Source organism: Macaca fascicularis, chromosome 13 (genome assembly GCF_037993035.2).
Source record: "Macaca fascicularis isolate 582-1 chromosome 13, T2T-MFA8v1.1".
Taxonomy (NCBI): Eukaryota; Metazoa; Chordata; class Mammalia; order Primates; family Cercopithecidae; genus Macaca; species Macaca fascicularis.
The window spans coordinates 49,990,591-50,012,119 of record NC_088387.1 but is presented as its reverse complement, the minus strand read 5'-3'; positions in this window follow the sequence as shown (position 1 = coordinate 50,012,119).

The window sequence follows — 21,529 nt, the reverse complement described above, 5'->3', positions numbered from 1 at the left end:
TACATTCCAAGACCAGGGCTTAGTCCCTGTAAAACAAGTATGTCACCCTAAGGAGGCCTTGCACCCCCCAGCTCCGCCCTCTCCTCTCCAGTCCCCCCACCTCAGGAGTCTAGGATGAGCAGAGGCACTGTCTCCGGAGAACAGCCTTCCAGTGCCTCTGCCAGGCATGCTGGATGGCAGCCGGAGAGAGTCTAGGAAAGTCTAGCTCCCCCTGAGTCTGACGCCGCTAGGGCTGGCCCTGGGTCCTCAGCTGGGCACAGACAGCCAAGACCCAGGTCTCCCACCCTTGAGGACAGGGTGGCCAGATGCTAAAGGACATGGAGTCATGAGGCAGTGGTGGCAACAGTTAATAGAAATAAGAAAAGACCTGTTTGATTAAGCCATGTCTTTCCTTCCCAGACCCCCTTTTCTCTCCCTGGGCTGTATTCAAACCCCATTGCATTTGGAGGGAAATCCAACCCATGTGTTTCTGATTCATTTACACTTAACTCATCAAAATCCTGTTTTGAAAGAGGCCATTGGATGGTCTACAAAGTCTGAGCAAAGCTCCCCGCCGCCGCGGGCTGGTTGTGGACTCACCAAATACCCCTTCTAATCCACCAGGCCTGTGGGCAGGCTCTGCACCACAGCGAAGGCTGTCTGAGTGTCTGCTCCTCAGCCTCAGCCCCCCTGGAGCCCTCCCTCACTGCCTTCCGCCTCTTTGAGAACTCCCAGGCTGCCTGCGAGGGTCTGGAAAACTCACACATCCCTGAGGGACAGGCACAAAACATGCCTCCCTTCCTGGGCCAAAGCTGTGTTTAAAATGAACTTGTAAAGCAAATGCTGAACCCAAAGGAGGGAAGCTAATGGTGAGATCTCAGGCATGGGTGGTGCATTTCAGGGGCCGGAAGAGGCCTCCATCACGGTAGGATGCTATGCTTATCTTAGAGATAAGTGATGGGAGGGATGGGCAGTGGCTTTGTTACCCCAGGACTGTCTCTCCCACCCAGAATTAGAACCTAAGTTATTTCTCAGCCTCGGACCTTCTTGGATTGGATTTGAAAGAGTAGTCTGTCTTCTCTCACAGCAGGACACCTAGTTCCCATCTTTGGAGCTTGGCAAATTTTCCTGGGTCTGTGTGGGGTGGTGCTTGATGTCAGCTACTGGTGCAAAGGCAAGTTCTCCCAGGCAGACATTTGGAAGTCATTAAGTCAAAGTATGGTTGACTCAGATACAAAGCATGCCAGAGCTAGAAAAGACCTTGGAGAACTTTGTGGTCCAGCCCCCATGCTTACAGATCAGTCCCCATGAGATCCCCCTCCAGAAGGAGTTAGAGTAAGCCAAGCTCCTCCAACTTGCTGTGTTGGGAGAGCATGGGGTGTGGTCAGGAGAGACAGGAAGTTTGGGTCCCCTCCAAGCAAGGCCTAAGATGAAACACATGGGAACCAAGAATGGAACTAAAAGAGTGAGGACCTAGGTCCTTCCGTGTGACCATTACAATGGGCTTTGACTTCGGGGCAACCCCTTCCTTGCGACGTTCCCTTTGCCCCGTGGTTACTGGAGGGACAAATCTTTAGAACTTGCTAAGAGGGTGTATGCAATTGTGAACCAGAAGGCAAGCAGTGCTCTGTGGGAAGCTGAAGGCTGACTGAAACAAGAGGGTAGACCGATGAATAATAACAGAACTGTTTACTGGGGGTCCTTCAACCATGGAGCTCGGAGAGGTTCAGTAATTTTTCCCATGTCACACAGCTACTAAGTGTTGGCACCAGAGTCCAAATCTACAACCTCCTGGCTCTTAAAGTCATGCAACCAAATAAATAGTCGGGGGATGGGAGCACAGAGCAGGAAAGAAAGCAAGACATGGTTCTGTCTCACTAGTGTGCAGGGTTGATACTCAAGGAAGCTCCCAGAAGGAGGTGCTGTGTGTAGGATCTGGAAGGAGAGGAGCAGCAAGGCTTATGGTGAAGGGGAGGAGGATGGTTCAAATGGAGGAATCGGGTGGGAGCCAGTTGGGGCGCAGCTGCTCTGGGCACTAACGGCATGTGGTGGTTGCACCTGGAACCTACCAGCAGGTGGCAGTATTTCAGAACAAGAAGAGCATCAAGTCGGTTAGGATAGTGATAGAAAGTAGAGATGCTGAGCTCTTAGTGTGTATTCCAGGCGTTGTCGTAAACATATTATACAGAGCATTTCGTTGAAGCTGCACAACAACTCTTTGAGTTAGGTACTATTATTAGCCTCATTTTCTACATGAGAAGGGTTTAGTAAGTTGCTCAAGGCCCCAGAGGCGGGAAATACTGGAACCAAGATTCGTACCAGGCAGTGTAAACCCAGGCCTAACTCTCTGTAGTTATAACATCATAACTCAACCGATAGGCAGATACTGCATTTCTACCCTGCACTCAGCATTGCACTGGGCTAAGGACTCCAAAGAAATCTAGACAATATCCTTGCTCCCGGGGCCCAGCCAACTGATTGGGTTTTACAAATGAATGATTCTAAACCTCATAATGATTGGCAATAGGTACACGCAGGGCAGCAGGTGGTGGGGCTGAGCACTGACCAGAGTCCTCAGACCCAGACTCGAAGCCTGGCTCCTCCATTTGCTGGCTGGGTGGCCTTGGGTATGTTCATTGATGTCAGAGGGCCTCAGTTTTTTCATCCATCTATAATTGGGTATAATATTGACCTCATGAGGATGAAATGTGGGAACACATGTAGAGAATTAGGCATGGAGTAGGTCATGTGTTTTACTGAAATGATGGCAAATATCAAACATAAAAAGCAATGGGAGCCCAGAGGAGCGGTCTTGAAGTGAGTTTCCAAGACTGAGCAGTTTGGCTGACAGAAGAGGGTGAGGAGTGCAGCCTAGGAGGGGAGCACTGACAAGCCATGGAGATTAACAGTCCATGATGCCTGAGAAAGCACGAACGGGGAGGAAAGGAGCTCAGTGAGCACACTGGAATTCCATGGAACCAGGCACTTCCGTGGGCTTGAGGACTGGGAAACATCACCTTCAGAGGGTTTCAAAACGAGCTGGATTTAAACAAGGAAGTAGATGGCACCGAGCACTCCATCAGCACACGGTCATTCAACCAGCATCTCCTGGGCCCACTAAGTGCCAACCATGCTTCTTGAGTTGGTCCAGCCTGGGCTTTTCTTCCTGCACTGTAGGGGTGTCTCTGCAGTTGCTCAAAGCACTGTCTTCCCCTCAACTGGACCCAACCTGCTCCAGCCCCTGCTCTGCCCAGAATGTCTGTGAGCAACCTGGTTCTTGTCAGAAGTTCCTGACAAGCTCTGCAAAATCCACTCCTCTTGTGACTCCACCAGACATACCTCCAGGGGAAGAAAGGGCACCCCACCAGGGCAGGAGGTGGCAAGACAGTCTCTGCCCCCCCGGGAGGGGTGAGTCATTCAGGGAGGATGCCTGCCTCAGGCATTGAGGGAGATGAGGAGGAGCCCCATGTATCTGCAAGCACAGGGTCACCTCAGGGCATGCAGAGCTGGAAGAAGCCGAGGCGTTCAAGCAGCAGGGCCTGTGCCTCCTCTCTGCCTCCATTTCTGACTTCCAAGTCTTCAGAAGCGACAGCTAGGACATCCTCTGGCTCCCCTCCAGCCACACTGTACCTCCTGCACAGACACCTCCCTCTGATTCTAGCCCTCCTTCTCGAGAGATGCAGGAACAAAGGCCAGTGACTCTTCAGGGTGGATGGGGGTTGACATGAGGGTGCATCTGGCTCTGGTGCTATCTGCACAGAAGTGCATTCCTTCCCTAGGCCCCGCACCCACACCCAGAAACATCATCATTCATTCCATCTTACAGCTGGGGCTGGGGGAGGCCATGACAGGTGGGCCAGCAGGGGAGGTGGGGATGGGGTGCCGCGATCTTCTCCCAACCCCCCGAAAGACAGATATGTCCCCTCTGAACATGCTGGGGGAGATTATTTTAACAAGCACTTTTGTACCAGGAAATCAGTGTGTTTAACCTAACAAGCAAAGAACAGCCCAGCGGGGCCCATAAATCTAGTTCCCACCTATTAATTTTACGGCCTACATAAAGCAGTGTTGAAGTCCAAAGTATATGTGACCTAAAAAGGCATTGCTCATTCTGACACATATACGACGTGGCCAGGACTCGAACCCTGACCCTGACCCTCACTCCAGGAAGCCAGCTCCCAAGCCTTACAGAGTGCAGAGGCTCATGCTGCAGAAACGCATCCAGGCTCCTTTTGGAAGAACAGGACAGCTGGAGGTAACAACTGTGGAGAGGGCTGGAGGACGTGGGCACCACCGAGGCTGGGTTAGTGAGGACACCCTGCTAGAGACCCCAACCGCTCCCAGGGCTGACGTGTACAGTAGTTCAGGTTGGTCACTGCCCAAAGGCACCCAGATGAGAGGACAAGTGGAGGCTGAAATCCAACCTGCACCCCATTTACCATGCCTGTCCCACAGGGACAGGGCTGCCTCTGCCCAGAGAGGGGCCTTTTAAAAAATCCATGCAAAGGTACTATACAGATTGTCAGCTCCCTTGGATAAATCTTGATTCCCATTCTAACTGTTTCGAATATTGAACTCTAACGAGTGACTCACCGTACTCCCAAACCAATTACACGCCTTCCCACCAGGGAAATCTATGACCACTGTCGACACCTAATATCAGTTCCATGGCATCATCCCCAACCCCAAGCATGATTTAATAGGGTCACCCACCACGCAATGACCACAACTGGGCTACTCTGGCCGCTCATAGCAACTGCACATTGATCCCCACAAAATCATTAGGACAAAAACAACCTCAAAGCTAAGCCAGCTCAATCCCATGTCGACACTACAACAGAAGAGACAAGCTGAGGAACCCGAATGCCAGCGACCCACTTACTACACCCCTGGCCACGTGCCGATTCTCCAACCCTGAGTGCACAGCAGTGCTCAGTACCTGCTGTTTTGCCGCTTTGGACTCATGCCCCGCCCTGCTTCACCCTGTCTGTACCCAGGAGGCTGACCTCCAGGAGATGCACCGCACCTCCCCTGCCCTCTAGCTCAGCTGAGGTTCCCAGATGGAAACCCCTACTAGTGAGCTAAGGCAGGGAACCCCCACTGCAGAGGCACGCGCTCTCTGTCAGGGCTTTTGCTTTATCTCCAGGAGTCGTGTGGAATTCATGCTCCACAGTCTATCTTTGTTAACTTTACCACTGAAGAGTCTGTCTGAGGTTGGGTTCTCAGGAGGAAGGCTGAGACAAGGGTGTGAGAGCAAGTCCTTGTACTTGGGCTGTGATTCCAGGAAACAACACAGGGCAGTGGTGCTGTGAGCTGGGGAAGGAAGGAAACCCACCCCAGGTAGATAAATGAGCAAGACACGATTGCAGGCAAGGCACTCAGGCAGGCTAAGGCCCTGCAACTGGGGTATTTATCTACCAATTCCTGCCTGTCTTCTTGTTGGGCTATTACTGGGCATTGGCATTGGGCCGTTCTGACTTGCTCAGTGCAGACTGAGCCTGCTCACCCAGCCAATACCCTCAGACAGAGTCATAGGTGCTGTGACACAAAACTATCAGCATATTAAGGATGGTGAAGACCAAGGGTGTGTGGGCAGCAGCATTTGCTACATTGTTTTTGCCCAAATATTCAAGTAAGTTCGATCATTGAGTCCCCTGGTTTCTGCACTCCCTAAGAAGCCCACTTTAAGAAATCCATTCCCAGGACTTCCCTCTCAAAAGGAAGTATACTCCATAAACTCCCTTTCTACCAATTCCTATAGCCCATTCTCACCTGTGTCACAGCAACAGCGACCTCCAACCCCACTGCATGTGGAACCCTGGCCCAGGTTGTCAGCTCATTCTGACTTAGCCTCCAAGTGTCTGCTTATGAGGCTTCCTTCCTCTAGGAGTCTTCCTTGAGAGACTCCTCATGCCCTCTTTCTCCAACTTCATCCACACCCTAACCCCCCCAACTGAACCTCAAACACACACTGTCTACCCCAAATCTGGCTGTACCCTGACCCTCAAACCTATGAACATAATAAGCAAACACCCTCACACTGCAAGCACAGCTGCACCTTGAATCGTCAATCACAAGTGACCCTAAATCATGCGGATCCCCCAATTCCAACTACACACTGATGCCTCAGTTTCATCCCTAACCACACACTGACCCAAGACACAACCACACTGGAACGTTTAGCCACGTGTTTCTCCCCAAACTCGGTCACACATGGCGATGCCCCAACCCCTAATACACACCGGCTCCCTGTCCCAGACAACACACACGCAAACCCTCTCAGTTCTAGAAGACACTGATCCACCAAGCCCCAGCTCTTTGCCAGCTGCCCAACCACAGGCTGACCCCAATCTCAATCATGGCCTGTCACTCCCATCTCCAGCCTCCCATGGATCCTAACCCCCTAATTAGAGCCCCTGACACAGACACCCCAAGCTAAACACTCACTGACTCCATGAACCTTAACCAAACAATGACCTCAATCCCAGCCAACCCAAGACCTTAAAACAAGGCCACACCCTTAACCCCAGAACTTCACCTCATACGAAGCCTTGCCAAGCCTTACCAAAGCTGATCCACCAAACTTAACCTCCGACCAACCCTCAGTGTATCAAGCTTACACTGATCTTCAAACCCCATCCATACCCTAGCCTCCAGCCCAAGTCTACCTAACAGAGACATGCAACCCCGAAGCCAAATGTCACACTAATACTCAACCTGGCTGCAAGCAGAACGCCCCATGCCAAACCTCACTGCCCTCCACTTAAAGAGAGGGCGCTCTGACGGCAGCCCTGAGCTTGCCCACGGTTCACTGATCCCGTAGCCACATTGAACCCCCAGCTACACTGGGCCTTCGAGTCCTGTACACACACCAACCCACCACAAAACATGCCCAGCCCAACTTCATTCAGTGCCCTTCAGTCTCACCCACACCTCAAGGGACCTCTAATTCCATTGTCACAGAGACTACTCAAGTTGAACTGCACGCTTCTTCTCTAGCACAGCTTCACCCCAGAGACCCCGTGACCCCACACGGGCCCCCCCCCAACCATAGGGATCATGTTCAAAGGGGGACATCTGCAGCCTCAGTGGTCAGCAGCACCATTCCTGGCTCCTGACACCCTCCTTCGTGTTCATCTCCGCAACTCAGGGAAGGCACCGGAAGCTGTTGCCCAGCAGCACTGGGACAGCCCAACAATGTTCCTCCTTTTGTCTGTACCTCTCTCTTGACTATCAAGTTCCTCTCCAGAACGCTGGCCTCTTCCATGCGGTGCAATTCCCTTGTTCCTAGTTTGGGTCCCCAGGGCCCACCTTGGTAGGCTATACTGATCTGGGTCATGCTTGTCTGTGCAGCCTGCAGGGCAGAGGGGTCCAGAACCTGGGCAGTTGTCCTGCTCAGTTGCCCACAGGTTTCATGATCTTGGCTGGTCAGTTCTCCTCTCTGGGACTTATTTGATCCTGTGCATCAGAGGTCAGCACACTACTGCCTGCCGATCAAAACCCACCCTGCCCACTCAGTGACCTATTATCCAAGGCTGCCTTTGCACTACAGTGGTAGAGGACAGTAGTTTCAAAAGAAACTATGCGGGGCTCAAAGCCGAAAATACTGACTATCTGACCCTTACAGAAAAAGCTTGCAGCCCCCCTGTTTTGCATCCCCTACCTTCCTTTTAGAGGATGCAATCATACTGGAGAGTTGTCCGTGTGAAGGCCTGAAAACAGGATACCCCTTTCCTTCTCTGGGCTTCTCCAGGAAGATGCTCTTTAATAACGTGTTGATTATTCATTATACTGATAGTAAAACTTGTGATTTCCTGCCGCTCTCCCTGTGGAGGAGGGACTGAAGGAAGACCACAGGGTCAGAGACAAGGCCTCAGGGGTTTGATAGCAATATCGGGATGCCCCAGTCTCTGTTTATTGTGGAGGTTCTTCCAACATTATTGCTTTTGTTTATTGAAACCCAACCCCCATGGCACTTAGCACCCTTGGCAGTGGGCCCAGACCTGCCCAGGCCCCAGCCTGCCACTCCTGGCCAAGAAGGGAGGAGGGTAGAGAGAGCACTGGCCAGGCCCCATTCTGGAATCCTGTTTGCTTACAGCCTAAGGCGCCCCCGCCGGCCCCCCTTCTTAACGTCTTGCTTACAAGACAGCATTTGGAGACAATTTCTCATCAGACCTTCTTGTAAACATCCTCCTGGATGCAGCCAGCTTGAAGAGCCCTTATTAGAAACACCTGTGCCCGACGCAGGCCTGGTGAGTGACAGCTTGCAGAGCCACCGCTGCCCCGCTGCCAGGCCTGGGGCTGGTGAAATGGGTGGGATGGGAGATGGGGATGAGGGTTCGAGTGGGGAGCAGCCTCCTCCCCACATGGGCTTACCCACAGGGCCAGTGTTGCTGAGGCAGTGCCCCTCTCCTTTCAGCGTGGGAGACTCAGGGAGGTCAGGAAGGCCTAGTGCACAGAAATCTCTCATCAGTTCATTCTGGTGGTGCCCCAATTTCCCTACATTAGTCACTCCTTTGAGTTACACATGGTCCTCTTCAGGTTCTCTAAATAAAATGCCAGCTACCCTTCTTCCTCATGCCTACATCCCTGGGAGCATCGACATACTGAGTTTCTCACCACTTTACATGAATGAGAATATTCAAGACTTTCAGCACTGTCCAACCTTGAGGAGCGATACCTGGGGAGAGGCAGATCTGAGGCTCCCTTCATGGGCTTTTCAGGCTGGAAGGAACCTTGCCATGCCCATAGAGTTATGGAAAAGCACAGCCTGAGCCCACCGGCCACGTCTTCCTCCACAGGGCAGTTGCAAGCCATCTTCCCTGCACCAACCAAACATTGTAGCTGGTGTTGATCCAAATCTCCATTGTACTAAAAGTAGGTAGGAGGAGAAAGGAAGGAGTAGGAGGAAGAGGACCTGCATAAACAGGGCCTTGCACTCCTACATCAATGCTTTGCCATGTACATCCTGCCACTGGTCTTTTTTTTTTTTTTTTTTTTTTTTGAGACGGAGTTTCACTCTTGTCACCCAGGCTGGAGGAGTGCAATGGAGCATTGTGGCTCACTGCAAACTCCACCTTCTAGGTTCAAGGGACTCTCCTGCCTCAGCCTCCTGAGTAGCTGGGATTACAAGTGTGCACCACCACACCTGGCTAATTTTTGTATTTTTAGTGGAGATGGGGTTTCACCACATTGGCCAGGCTTGCCTCAAACTCCTGACCTCTTGTGATCCGCCAGCCTTGGCCTTCCAAAGTGCTGGGATTACAGGTGTGAGCCACCGCGCCCGGCCTGCCACTGGTCTTTAATGGGACCTTCAGGCACTCCCTTCAGCCTTCCCATGCCGCCTCACTTGGAACTCCTGGCCAAGCACCTGAGGCTCTTGCTGCAATCGTGTTTGCTGAATTCCCCTGCCACTTGCCTGCTGCCCTGTCCTAGGACCCGCTGAGGCCAGGTCCTGCATTGGTCCATCTCTCAGCCTCATGGGGGCCTGGAGAGGGACCTTCTTCTGCTTATGGGGTTGGACATCTTGACGTGGCCCCCTGCCTAAGGACTGGATTGCTCTAGATGGAGTAGAGGCTCAGGGTCTCTCAGGGCCCAACTGAGACAGCCCACCCCAGCCTCATTCCTGACCTCCCAGGGGACCACATTGCCCTGAGTGGGAAAGAGGAGAGCTGGAAGGAAACCTGTCTCTAATGAGGTGGGCAAAAAGAGGAAGCACACGCTCCATGAAATAAATTAGTGGAATCTCAATTCCGATAAATCCAGTTTCTTAAAAAAAAAAAAAAAAAAAAAAAAGCAACTGGTAGGAAAAGAAAATGTAATTTATGCCCATTGAAAGGAGGCCAGGTTTAAATTGATGAAGTCTCCTGTTTATGTAATAAATCCATTTCCATTCATGTCACCAATATATTTATCCATACACCCTGGTCCAAGTCAAATCTTCATTATTTTATTATTCAATGGGGGGCAGAGGGGAGGGCAGGGGAACAGAGTTCTGTGTCGAATTAATAAAGTCTCACTCTCTCCCCCAGATCCCTCCTCACACAGGGACAATTTATTCCTAAGAAGGAGGCAGAAGAACTGGATGCAATTTATGTGCTTTGAAAGAGACCCAAACGTAATTAGGCAAAGTCTCAAGTTCACCGAGAAATAAATCCCAGAGAAAGTAGCCGGGGGTAAAATTTACGTTCCCTGAAAGTCTGAAAGCTTCTCTCCCACTGGTTCCGCCCCTCCCCCAGGCCACCGTGCTTGGTTTCCCAAGCCTGCCAGGCCCCAGGATTCTCTTCAGTGCCCCCACTTTCACGGGGCCATGTGCCAATAGGCCCCCCAGAGGGAGTCGCCCTGCCTCTGCCTCTCTCCCTGCCCACCGTGGTCCTCAGGAGATCTGAGGGGCTAGAGATGGCAGCCGATGGGACTCGGGCTTCTCACCCTGCCCGGTGCATTCACCCCAGAGAAAGGAAGAGCTACCAGGAGTCTCTGCCACTACAACCAGACAGAGGGTTTTGGGGAGCAAGGCAGTTTCCTCGTAATATACCAGCCCCTCCTCAGGGTCCAGGAAGTCCTGCTTTATTTCACTCCTGCAGCTCCAACTTCGTTCACACTGGGCAGAGGGTCAGGAGAGGGAGTGCCTTGTTCCCAGGAAGTCAGGCGAGCGCAGCTGGGATGGGGTCTACCTCAAGGAGGGCTGTGCTGCTGAGAGGGACCCTTAGGTGGGGTGGGCAGAGCAGAGTTTCCCTACACCAGAAGCACACAGGCTACCAGGAGCTCTGTGTGTGGACCGTCCATCTGCTCCAGGTTCTCAGTTTGAAAACCTCCATTTTCCTCCTCCAGCCACCAGACACGTGCCTTGGAATGTAGCTTAGTGTGGCCCTGGGAGTGCAGATGCCCTCGGGGTTGGTCTGCCCTTGGCAAGGGGCTTCTGAGCACAGCACACAGAGCTGGGAGTCTGCCCTGCTGGGGGTCGTGTTGCTCCTGGCACCGCAAAGAGACCACTTCAACCCACTGTGCCCCAGGGCCTCCTGGTAGGGGAACAGGACCATGGCCATCACCATCCTGCCCCTTCTCCCCGCAACTAGCAGGCATCCCGCCCCTGGCAATGAAGGTAATTGCCCTCCTAAAGGGGGCTGGACATTGATGATGAGCACTAACCGAGCCCAGGCTGTGTCAACAGAGAGGGCAGACGTGGCAAGTGACCCACAAGGACTCCTGCTGGGGGCAGGACTGGAAGGGAAGGAGTTAGGGGCAGCTGCCAGGCTTCTGGCTTGAGCAACAGAGTGACTTGGGAAGCTGTTTGCTGTAATAAGGAGTGCTGGGGGTCAGAGCTGGGTGGGCACCAAAGATGAGTTTACCTGAGGAGGAGCAGGTTTCGGGGAAGGGCAAGAGGGATAAGCTGAGTTCAGTTTTCCAGCAAGAGAGATGGCCAAGATTGCTGTACTTGTGGGGAGGTATCCAGTTGGGACACAGCAAGGCCTTCAGAAGGGAGCACCTGAGAGTTGTTGCCACAGAGATGGTCACTGATTCCAGGCACAGCCATGCTCATCCAGGGTGTGTGGAGTGAGCCTGGCCAAGACCACAGGACAGAGGGCCTGCAAAGGACCACAGACAGCAAGCCAGTGGAAGCAGGGGCATTACGAAGGGGGACGGGTCCAACGGTGTCCAATGCTGAGAGAGGACAGTGCACTGAAGACCAAGATGCTTGCATCACTGTTGGTAGTGGAGGACCCAGATGGTCTCGGTGAGAGCCCTTTGGAGAAGCAATGGGGCAGAGCAAAGGTCAGATCTTGGAGCAGGGAAGGAGAGAGCAGGCTGCAGTGAAACCGAGGAGCAAGCAGAGTTTTGGGGATGAGGGTAGATGCTGGAGCGTGTTTGCAGTCTGAACAATCACTGACACAGGATGGCAACATGCAGTGCTGGGACCAGGGCTTGCAAAAGGCACCAGGGGGCTGGCTCCCAGGACAGAAGGCAACTGGAAGTTTGGAGAGCATGTGAGACCCTTTTCACAGGAGATGGGAAGGAAGGCAGCTCTGGGCACGAGATGGAGGCATGTGCCCAACTTCAGGGAGGGATAGGGAAGTGGCATGTTAAAAGCACTCTCTTAGAATGTTGGGGGCGCTGCAGACCCAGGTGCTGCCTTTTCTTTCCAAGCTGATGTTCTTTGTAAGAATGAATCTTGGATTTTTCAGCTTTTGCCAGCCACTGGCTGACAAGGTGACCTGTTGAAGGCTGGCCACTGGGCCAGGGCTGGGGAATGTCCAGATTCTAGATAGCACCTGGAAGTACTGGATTCAGGGTCTACTCTCCTTTGCTGTGGTTCAGGAAAGGCTCCTCAAGTGCAGGGGCCCAGCTACAGAGCCTTTGGAGCTTCCTGTATCTAGCAAGCACCAATTACCCATACAAATTAGCAGTGACCTGGATGCCAGGAATGCTGATGCCTTTCTCAAAAAGCCCCAGCCCGGGCACCAACCATGGGCATACTCCTTCCAAAAGGCTGCTTCCCATGAGCCACACCTCTGGGGAACAGTCACCAGGACAGCAAGGGGCCAACTGATCCAACATCCATGTTATTGCTCAACAGCAGCCCGCGGCATACGGTGACGGGAAATGGGCTCGCAGTTCAGCCAAAGGGCTGCTGTCTTTGATGATGCAACAATTGCCTTATCTGTGACATGGCAATCTAGAGGGTTCAGAAGGGGAGCTCTTCCACCCTCAGCAACCTCTGTTGCTCAAGCTAGAAACCTGGAAGCTGCCTCTAACTCCTTCCCCCGACATCCTGCCCCCAGCAGGAGTCCTGTGGGTGACTTGCCATGTCTGCCTCTCTCTGTGGGCCCAGCCTGGGCTTGGTCAGTCCTCATCATCATGCCCAGCCCCCTTTAGGAGGGCATTTGCCTTCATTGCCAGGGGCAGGATGCCTGCTAGTTGTGGGGAGCAGGGGCAGGTTGCGGATGGCCATGGGCCTGTCTCCCTACCAGGAGGCTCTCAGGCTGACTGTAGGTGACCTGGGCAGGTGTGGCCAGGTGGTTGTAAAGACACTGGAGGGGATAAGGACCATCTTATGGCCTGGGGGTGGAAAGACTGTGGCTGCTGCTGCCTCTCTGGGGATGATCTCCACATGGTCACACAGCACTAATGGGGACCATTCAGTCCCAGACTGACTTCCCTGATCTGGGCAGCAGAGACTCTGGCTATAAAATTCCTGTTTTATGAGGTTCTCTGGGAAGCCAAAACTCCCCTGGCAGGCCTACCAGGGCAGCCCCAGAGGAGCTCTGCAAAGGAAGCCTTGCTGCCAGGACATATTGCATCTCCGTCACGCTACGAGCAACTCAGTTCTCAAAAGCCCAAACACCCGGCCGGCTGTCACAGATCTCAGAGGAGGTCCCTGGCTTCGTTATGAAGGGCTGACCATGAATAATGACCCCAAGATCCTGCTCCCCTTGACCCAGGCACAGTGAGAGAAACAGGGTACAGGGAGAAAGTCAGTGCAAATCCAAGTCTCTGCCTCCATTCTGCATCAGCCCCCTAAAAGTCCCCCTAGTAGACCTGAGAGAGGGCAGTGCACTGACTCTCCCAGGGAAGAGGATTCATGTGCAAGTCACTCATTGAGGAAATGTTCCCAGGAGAGACCCGCAAAAAGAGAGAGGAAGCAGGGAGGGACAGGGAAGAGGCTAAGTCAGGGTGTGATTTCAGGTGAAGCCCCAGCCTCTGCCTGACCCCGCAGGAGCTCTAGAGCATAGAAGACGTGAGTCTATCATCCTAGAGATAAAGAACCTGAGCTTTCACGTTCCTACACCAATAGGACTTAACTTCAATCTGTCCCAGTGGATAGAAACTCTTGGCACTTCTAGATCTCCAACAGTCTTGGTGAGGCAGCTCCAGTGACCTGAGAGTAGCTTTCAAAGGTACACACTCTTAGAAGCAAAGCTTTCAGGAACTGGGGATGAACACACAGGACTGGTAAGGGGTATGTGGGCAGAGCCCAGTGGCATCCTTTACATCTGGTGATGTCATTGGTTAGAGATTGCCTCTCAGAGCTGAGAAAAGGTACTAAAAGGCCTCTTTGCCCCCAGAGCTCCGAAGCATTTGCCCTAGGTGGTAGGCCCAAATTCTTGCAAACTGCCTATTCCGTTTCCTCGGTGGGTACTCACAGGCTGGACCCAAAGCCAAGTTTCTTGTCCCCACCAAAGGGACAAATCTTCTGTTCTGTCAGGATTAGACATACCAGTCTGTTGCTTTCAATCTTAGCAAGAGGTAGCTGCTTCTTGTTCTGTAAACTTCAAATGTGGGATCACAGTGACTACCCCCATTGATTCCTGTCACAGCATTCCACCCAACAGAGGTGTCGATTGAAAACCATCCACCCTCTTCCCAGTGTGGATCACACTGGCCCGGTCTTCGGTTCCCAGGCAGGAACCCTCTGGGCTGTGTGGTTCTAGTGTTGAACAGATGTGTCCTGAGAACCTTGATGCCCACCTCACAACTCCGGGAATCACATAGGAAAAGAAAAAGTCCTGTTTTTAAGTGGGATAAGTGAGAACTGGTCCCTAGGCCCCTCCTTCCTTTCTGGGACTTGAAGCATTAGGTTCAGCTGTGTAGCTTTTGTATGACCAGCAGAAAGACTAGAGTAAGGGACATGACAAGCACCCACTCCTGCAAGGGCTCCAAGCCATCAAGGCTATGTACTTGGGCCATGACCTGGGCCTTTCAGAACTAAAGTCAATAAACTCTGAACCTGAACCTGAGCTCTTACAGAGAAGCAGTGGAAGATAGAACTCTGTGGTCATGGTTCACTTTTCTTTTGGTTACAAAGAAGCTCCTATCAAAATGTTGTGATTAGGAACCAACCATAGTTTGCATTTTTTCAATATAATTTTTCCCTTACTTTCCTTTTACTCTCTCCACACCCCTTCAGGTTAGGGGGCCATCTACCCAGACATTTCCTTTTGAGGGCTCTTTAGTTTTCATGGAAAATAGCAATCTTCTTGCCTTCTTGCTCAGCAGAGCTCATTTACTCTGGTTGTTTAACCTGAATTCTGCTACTCAGTTCTATTCAAAAGCTTGGTTTATAGAAATGGTCATCATGAGGGTAGGAGGATGGTTCCTGGTGATATGAAAATCTCATTCCTGAATCAAGCCTGGCCATCCTAAATCATCACAGAGCTCATACTTGGACCACATGGCTTTGAACTCTCCTATAATTGCTGTTATTTAATTGTCTTTTAGGCCTCAGCTTGCACTTCATTTCTATAGTCAGTACTAAGTTTTGTATAACTGTATATATGGTTTGAAACTTAGTAAAGTTATCTGAAATGTACTATTTATTATGGGGAATTGCCTAAAATCTCGTCTGTCACAGTACCTATTGCTCCCAGGAGCAATTCATAGGAGAAAAATCTCTCTGATCTCATGGCCAAGAAGCCACAGCCACTGGTCTGCTTTTGAGAATCCTATAAATCATCATCTGTTTCTCTTTGCTTCAGTTGTTAGGAAGCTCCGAGCCAAATTAGCATCCTATCTCTGTTAGCACATGTGTGAGAGTTTCTATAGACTAGCTGGGTCGGGGGACACACATCTTCAACTTTACTGGGTATTATCAATTCATTGTCCATGGAGGCTGCAGCAATTTACATTCCTATCAAGTGAGCTACAGGGTTCCTGCTTCCCCCTGTCATCATGTCACCATGCTTAGTTTTTGCCAAGCTGAGAGGTCTGAAGTAGAACCTCATTACTTCTTCAATTTGTATTTTCCTAATTATTCAGGGGCATTTTTCATGTATTTGTTGGCCTTGTGGTTAATTCACTTGCAAGTTGCTTGTTCAGAGCTTTCGAACCTTTTCTTCCATTGAAGTATTTTTCTTTTCCTCATTGGTTTCCCTATGATTTGTAAGATCTTCCTTTTACTCCTGACTTCATCTTACTCCCTAATCTGTTTTGCCCCCATCTTGATTTCATTCACTATTTATTTTTATATTATTGCTATATGTATCCATGTGAGCATAGAATACAAGAGTATCCACAGATACTCTTGGGGTTATATTAATCAGGGTGGGGTAACTGTGGTAATATACAGCCCCCAAGTTGAAATGGCTTAACAGAAAAAGAGTTTCTTTCTCTCCCTGGTAGCAGTCCAATGCCTGTTCTCCTGATTGGGTAACTCCCCAGTGTGATTCTGGGACCTGGAATCTGCCAACTCCATGGGTTCCTGAGTTCTCTGCTGGACCCTTCACAGCCAGGCCAGGCCTCCAGGCTAGACCTGGAGTCACCTACTCCTGCTTATATCCCGTTGGCCAGAACTTTGTCACTGGTCTCATCTTCCTGCAAGGGAGGCTGGCAAATACCTTGCCCAGGAGGCAGAGGAAGTGGGGTTTGGAGAACACATCACCATCTCTGCATTATTTAGATATAAACACATATTTACTTTTGTCTTTCAATCTGTATTGAGGCTTAGTATGATTGTCTTGTTCTCTTAATATCATCTCAGATCGTTTATGTTATAGCAGCAAACCATTTGTACATCCAGACTTGGGAGAGGGAGGCTCAGGGAGAAGGAGCTCAGCTCCATTCAGGCTCCATGCAGGCAGAACTGCCTTGAGTTGCAATTACTCGAAGTGCTAAGAAACCCACTTTGTTAAGAAGGATGGAGAAAGAGTGACCAGAGGAAAGAAATCCCTGGGAAAGTAGAGACACAGACATCAAAAGAGAAACTCATTTCTAGGTAAAGGAAGTGCACTGTACTCTCAGATGGAGAAGGAGAGAGTCAGTAGAATAAAGAATAGCCAGGCAGCTGATCTCAGAGAGGAGGAAGGAGGGTGGGTGGGCATGGCCTGAGGGCAAGCGTCTGGGTCTGCTGAGAGCATCCCAACAGCTGTGCCATCCTGAGCCATGGAGGAGAAAACTAACAAGTCAACACAGCCCCTGCCCTCAGGGGGCTCACTGTCTGGAAGGACAGGCACATCCTCCATGGATTATGCAGTCAGGCCGTGATAAATCATATGATAAAGCTCTCAACAAGCTGCCAGCAGAACAGCAATCACAGCAAATGGATTCTGCTGAGAGCAAGGAGAAAGCATTTACACCAGGCTTTAAAAGCGTGTGGAATGTGCTACGGGGAAGGGGAAAAATTGTAAGGACTTTGCAGATAATGACGCTCGCTGGAACTAAGCAGTTCACTTAGACCTGCTCCTAGCGTATATTGTGTCAGTGAACCTCACAACCACTCGATGTTACTCTAGCTCCACTTTGAAAGTGTGAAGATATCAGAGGAGACATGCCCAGAACCTCAGCTAGAAAGTGGCAAAGCAGGCAGCAGAAAGGGTGTGAGAAGGACATGAGGAGCAGAAAGCATGTGGTGTGTTGGGGCAGAGTGCTACGTGGCCTCCTTCTCTTCCGCTCAGACCCTGACACTCAGCAGTGCTGCCCACCAGGGAGAGTTCAGGCCCAGACCCGTTCCCTCCCACCAATGCCCAGCATCCCTCTAGGGCTGGAGCCTGGCACAAAACCCTCTGCCCAGCGTATGCTGCATCCTCCCAGGGAGCCCAGATCTCTGAGTCTGCTCTGGACCTGCTCGGGGAGATGAGAGGCCATGTCAGTCATAGGGGTGGAGTGTGGACAGAAAAGGGGCTCTGGAGTTAGGCAGTCCTGGGTTCAAAGACTGTCTCAAGTCCTTCCCAGCATGCAACCTCCAGCTGAATGGTAAGTTCTTCTGGTCTTGGTTTTCTCATCCTTGTGATGAGAATAACAGTAAGACCAATATCTTGGGACCAATGAGGATTTAAATAAGAAAACTAGATGTAGACATCTCATGCTGTCACCTGGGCCTTGATTCAGTGAGGGGCTTGTTGAATCTTAATTATCTGTGATATTTGTGGGCAGAGGGGTCTCCCCAGGGCCCTCCCTGCTGCCCCGAGCTGGCCATGCCAACCTTCTGAGGGATGTCCAACTCTGGCCCGTCTCCCTCTTCCTTGTAGCCTTTGGGGGCTGAACCGCGGCAGTCAACCCTCCTGGGTTTCCCACCTAGTGTCTCTGCTTGCTCCTGCCCATCTCAGTTGAGCAGATACAGATCAATCCACAGGAGCTCCACCACGCCCCTCCCCTGCTCACACCCTGCCACCACTGCTTCCTGCCCACCGAGATGGAACTCCTCTCTCTGGAGCTGAAAGCTCACACTGTCTCCACACACGGCTCTCCACACACCCCTCTCCCCAGCAGGGACCTCGGCTCTCACCTGCCAGCCTCCACGCCAATGCTCATGCGTTTGTCTGTGCCTGGAATCTCAGCCACTGTGAAATCGACTTGCCCTTCAAGGCCCTAAGCAAATCCCACTCCCTGCACGAGACCTTCCCAGGAGTCACCCACTACCCTCACATCCTGATGCTCAGCCCCCTATCGCTCTACTGCCCTCGCTTCACTGTGCTTCACTGATGATTGCCTATCTGGTTGAGCACCCAGCTGTGGGGCCAGGTGGAGGCTCCTCTTGCCAAGAGATTGGCCCTGGGGAAGAGCTGTGCCCATCCCAAGGAAGGAGTGCCTTTGTCTAACATGCACAAAGGTATCGTGTGGGCCAGCGGCAACCCCATCCTGCCCTAAGACAGGAAGTGCTTAGTTCAAGGTGGGACAGGACACACATGTGGGCTCAGCCGCCCTTGCCAGACAGCACCCTTGCCGAATGGGCAAGTCAGCAGCCACTCTCTGAAAGCTTCCCCTTCTGTCCCCCCATGCTGCTCCACAGTTACTCAAGGTTCAGGAATTGTCCCCCGCTGGAGACAGATCTAGAGGAAGGTCCATGCCTTCCTTTTCCAGGAGGTACTGGACATTGAGACATAAACCCCAGAGAATAGCCAAACCCAGGAGACGCAGGTGCCAGGCTGCAGCCCACCCTCTAACTATAAGGTGGTGCAGCTCCCTGGGGCCAGGCCAGCAGCACTGGCTTCCTGCAAAGGTTGACCAGAGTGCCAGCCAAGCCTCCAGGGGAGGAGTTGAGGAAGGAGAACAGAGAGGCAGAGGAGGGTGGGAAGGCTAAAGAAAGGAGAAACCCGGCTAAGCTAGGGCCCCTCCATGAGCCCCACAGGCTGTTAACTGCATGAAGAAGTGCTGTGGGAAGGCCAGTGACAATTGAAATCATTCCCCCTCCATTTGCTGTGGTGTGTTTCCTGCCCAGGACGGGGACTCCAGAGGAAAGGGTGTCTAGAGGAAGAGCAAACCTTCCCTGGGGACCCCCTTGAGATGTCATCCCTTTGCCCTTTCTTCACTCCCTCCTGTCCCTGCTTCTGCCTTAACCCAGGATGGGGAGAGGGAGGCTTCATGTAAGGAGGACCCAGAAGTCACACTCCCAGAGGGGCAGGGTGGCCTGGGGCCTGGCCTTCTGCAGACCCCTGGGCCAGTTCCCAACAGCCTGGTCTGTGGAAATTGGATGATGTCCCCCTCCCTCGACACCCCAGCCCCTGCCTCCTCCTCTCTAGCCCCAGTTGGCAGGGCTTAACTGGACACTCCCTCTGTCTGAGGCCAGTCCCCACTGGGAACCTGGCCAAACCATCTGAGGGCAGGACGCATGGACAAAACAACCCAGGCCACCTCTGCCTCCACCCTATAGTGCGCACATCTCCCCTGGCCAGAGCACTGCCCACGAGGAGCCATCGTGTTCTCACACAACTCCAGGGCTGGGACATTCTCGGGCCAAGAGCCAGGAGAGTCCAGCGCAGCAGGCACCTATGCTGACACTCATTTGGTCCAAACTCTTCATTTTGTTGGAGCAACTGTGGTCCTGGAAGGGCCAGTGGCTAACTGTCTCAGGCTGTCCAACAGCCCAGAAGCTCTCTGCCAGGCCCAGGGGTCCCCCTGATTGCTGTAGCAGGATCCCACGTCCCTTCTTCTTGGGGAAATGACAGAGTTGGTGGCATGTGCTTTGTCATCAACTCTATTTGAAAACTGTGAATGGATCTGAGCTGCTTGGGAGGAGGCAGAGAGAGGCCAGTAATGGTTTAGTCTTAACAAAATAAAATTTTATGTTCCTTAAATACATGAAGTCACCCAGAACGGCCATTAACGAAGTGTGGTCAAGGAAAGGTACTGGCTGCCTCAGAGATGAGGTCAGAGTTCACTTGTGATTGGCATGCTAACTGCTCCCATGCAACTGGGTGTTGCCAAAGGGCACAGCACTCCCTCTGCCATCTGGAACACAACATTTGCCCAGAGGCCAGTAGCTCCTGTTATTATTATCTTGTTCCCACTAGGAGTTTGTTCAGCACATGTTCCCATCAGCAGGGTCCAATTCCTCTCTGGCCTTGTAAAAGCATTACGAATTCTAAATTAGAGGTGTCTGAGCTAACGAGGGCCTCTCCCTACTCTTCTTAAGTTTCTTCCATTGTGTGTTTCTCATCCCCACCACCTTCCCCCGGCTAGATCTTCAATTCCACAGAGACAGGGACCATGTCTTCTATTTCATCCATTCAACGAGTATTGATTGACCACCTGCCATGGGTTGTACCAGGTGCTTTGGGGAATACAAAACATGGGAAAGTCACGTCTTTGCCCTCAAGAAAGAGGTGATGGCTCTGTTTCTTCGCTTTGTGTAGCCATCAGTATTTTTAATGCTATTTTAGACACTAGTCCTTTAATAACCACAATAGTCCTGAGGGCATGGGCGGAGCTAGTATTGTTTCTGCATGTCAGATGGGTAAACTGGGGCTCAGAAAAGCTACCTGACTCCCCCAGAGCCACACAGTCTGTTGGTGGCAAAGCTTGAGCTAGAACCCCTGGTTTCCTGTCCTTTCTAATAGGGGGCAGTTAGGGACATGCATGCTCACACACACAACCTCCTCTGCCAGCTTGTTGGAGGAGGTTGGATCATGCCCTCCTCTTCTTTGGCCTTGCCTAAGATAGCTCCAAATATCCCCATCCCCATCCCAGCATGTACAGTTTAAGCAAACATAGCTTCATGAAAGTAGAGTCGGTTCTCCCTCACTGGGGGCTTAAACAAGAAAATGATAAAGGCAATGAAAAAAAATGATATAAGAAATTTTGTATTTAGCCAAATGCTTATAGGAGAGGAGGGGCCTAACTGACAGGAAGCACCCCCCAACTCAGCGCCTCCCACAGGGTTCTGCCAAGAGCTCTGCGAAGGAGGTGTCTATCTGTTCAGTGGGTGGATTTTGCACATAGCTTTAAAGAAAACAGAGGCCCCATAGTTGGCTATAACATTGTCCTATGGGCTCCCTGGGGACAATTAAGTGGTTCTATCCCAGGAAGCAGCCAGCAGGCAACTGATTTTGTGTCTGAAATGCACACCAGCCTTTTATCTCTAACCCAAAGGGGTTAAGCATGAGTGTGCTGATGGCTTGGTGTCACTCATCTTCACTGCTAGGGACAGGGCTCTGAGGCAAAAGTGGAAGCCTGGTGAACTAAACTGGGGTGGGGCACTGGGTATCCCCTCTTCCCTTTTCACAACATCGCCCCATTTATTCCATTGCTTGACTGCTGGATGACGCTAGCTCCCCCGACGACATTCCGTGGATGTGACCAGCCAGGCGGGAGGGGCTGGGGGAGGAGGAGAAGGCAGATG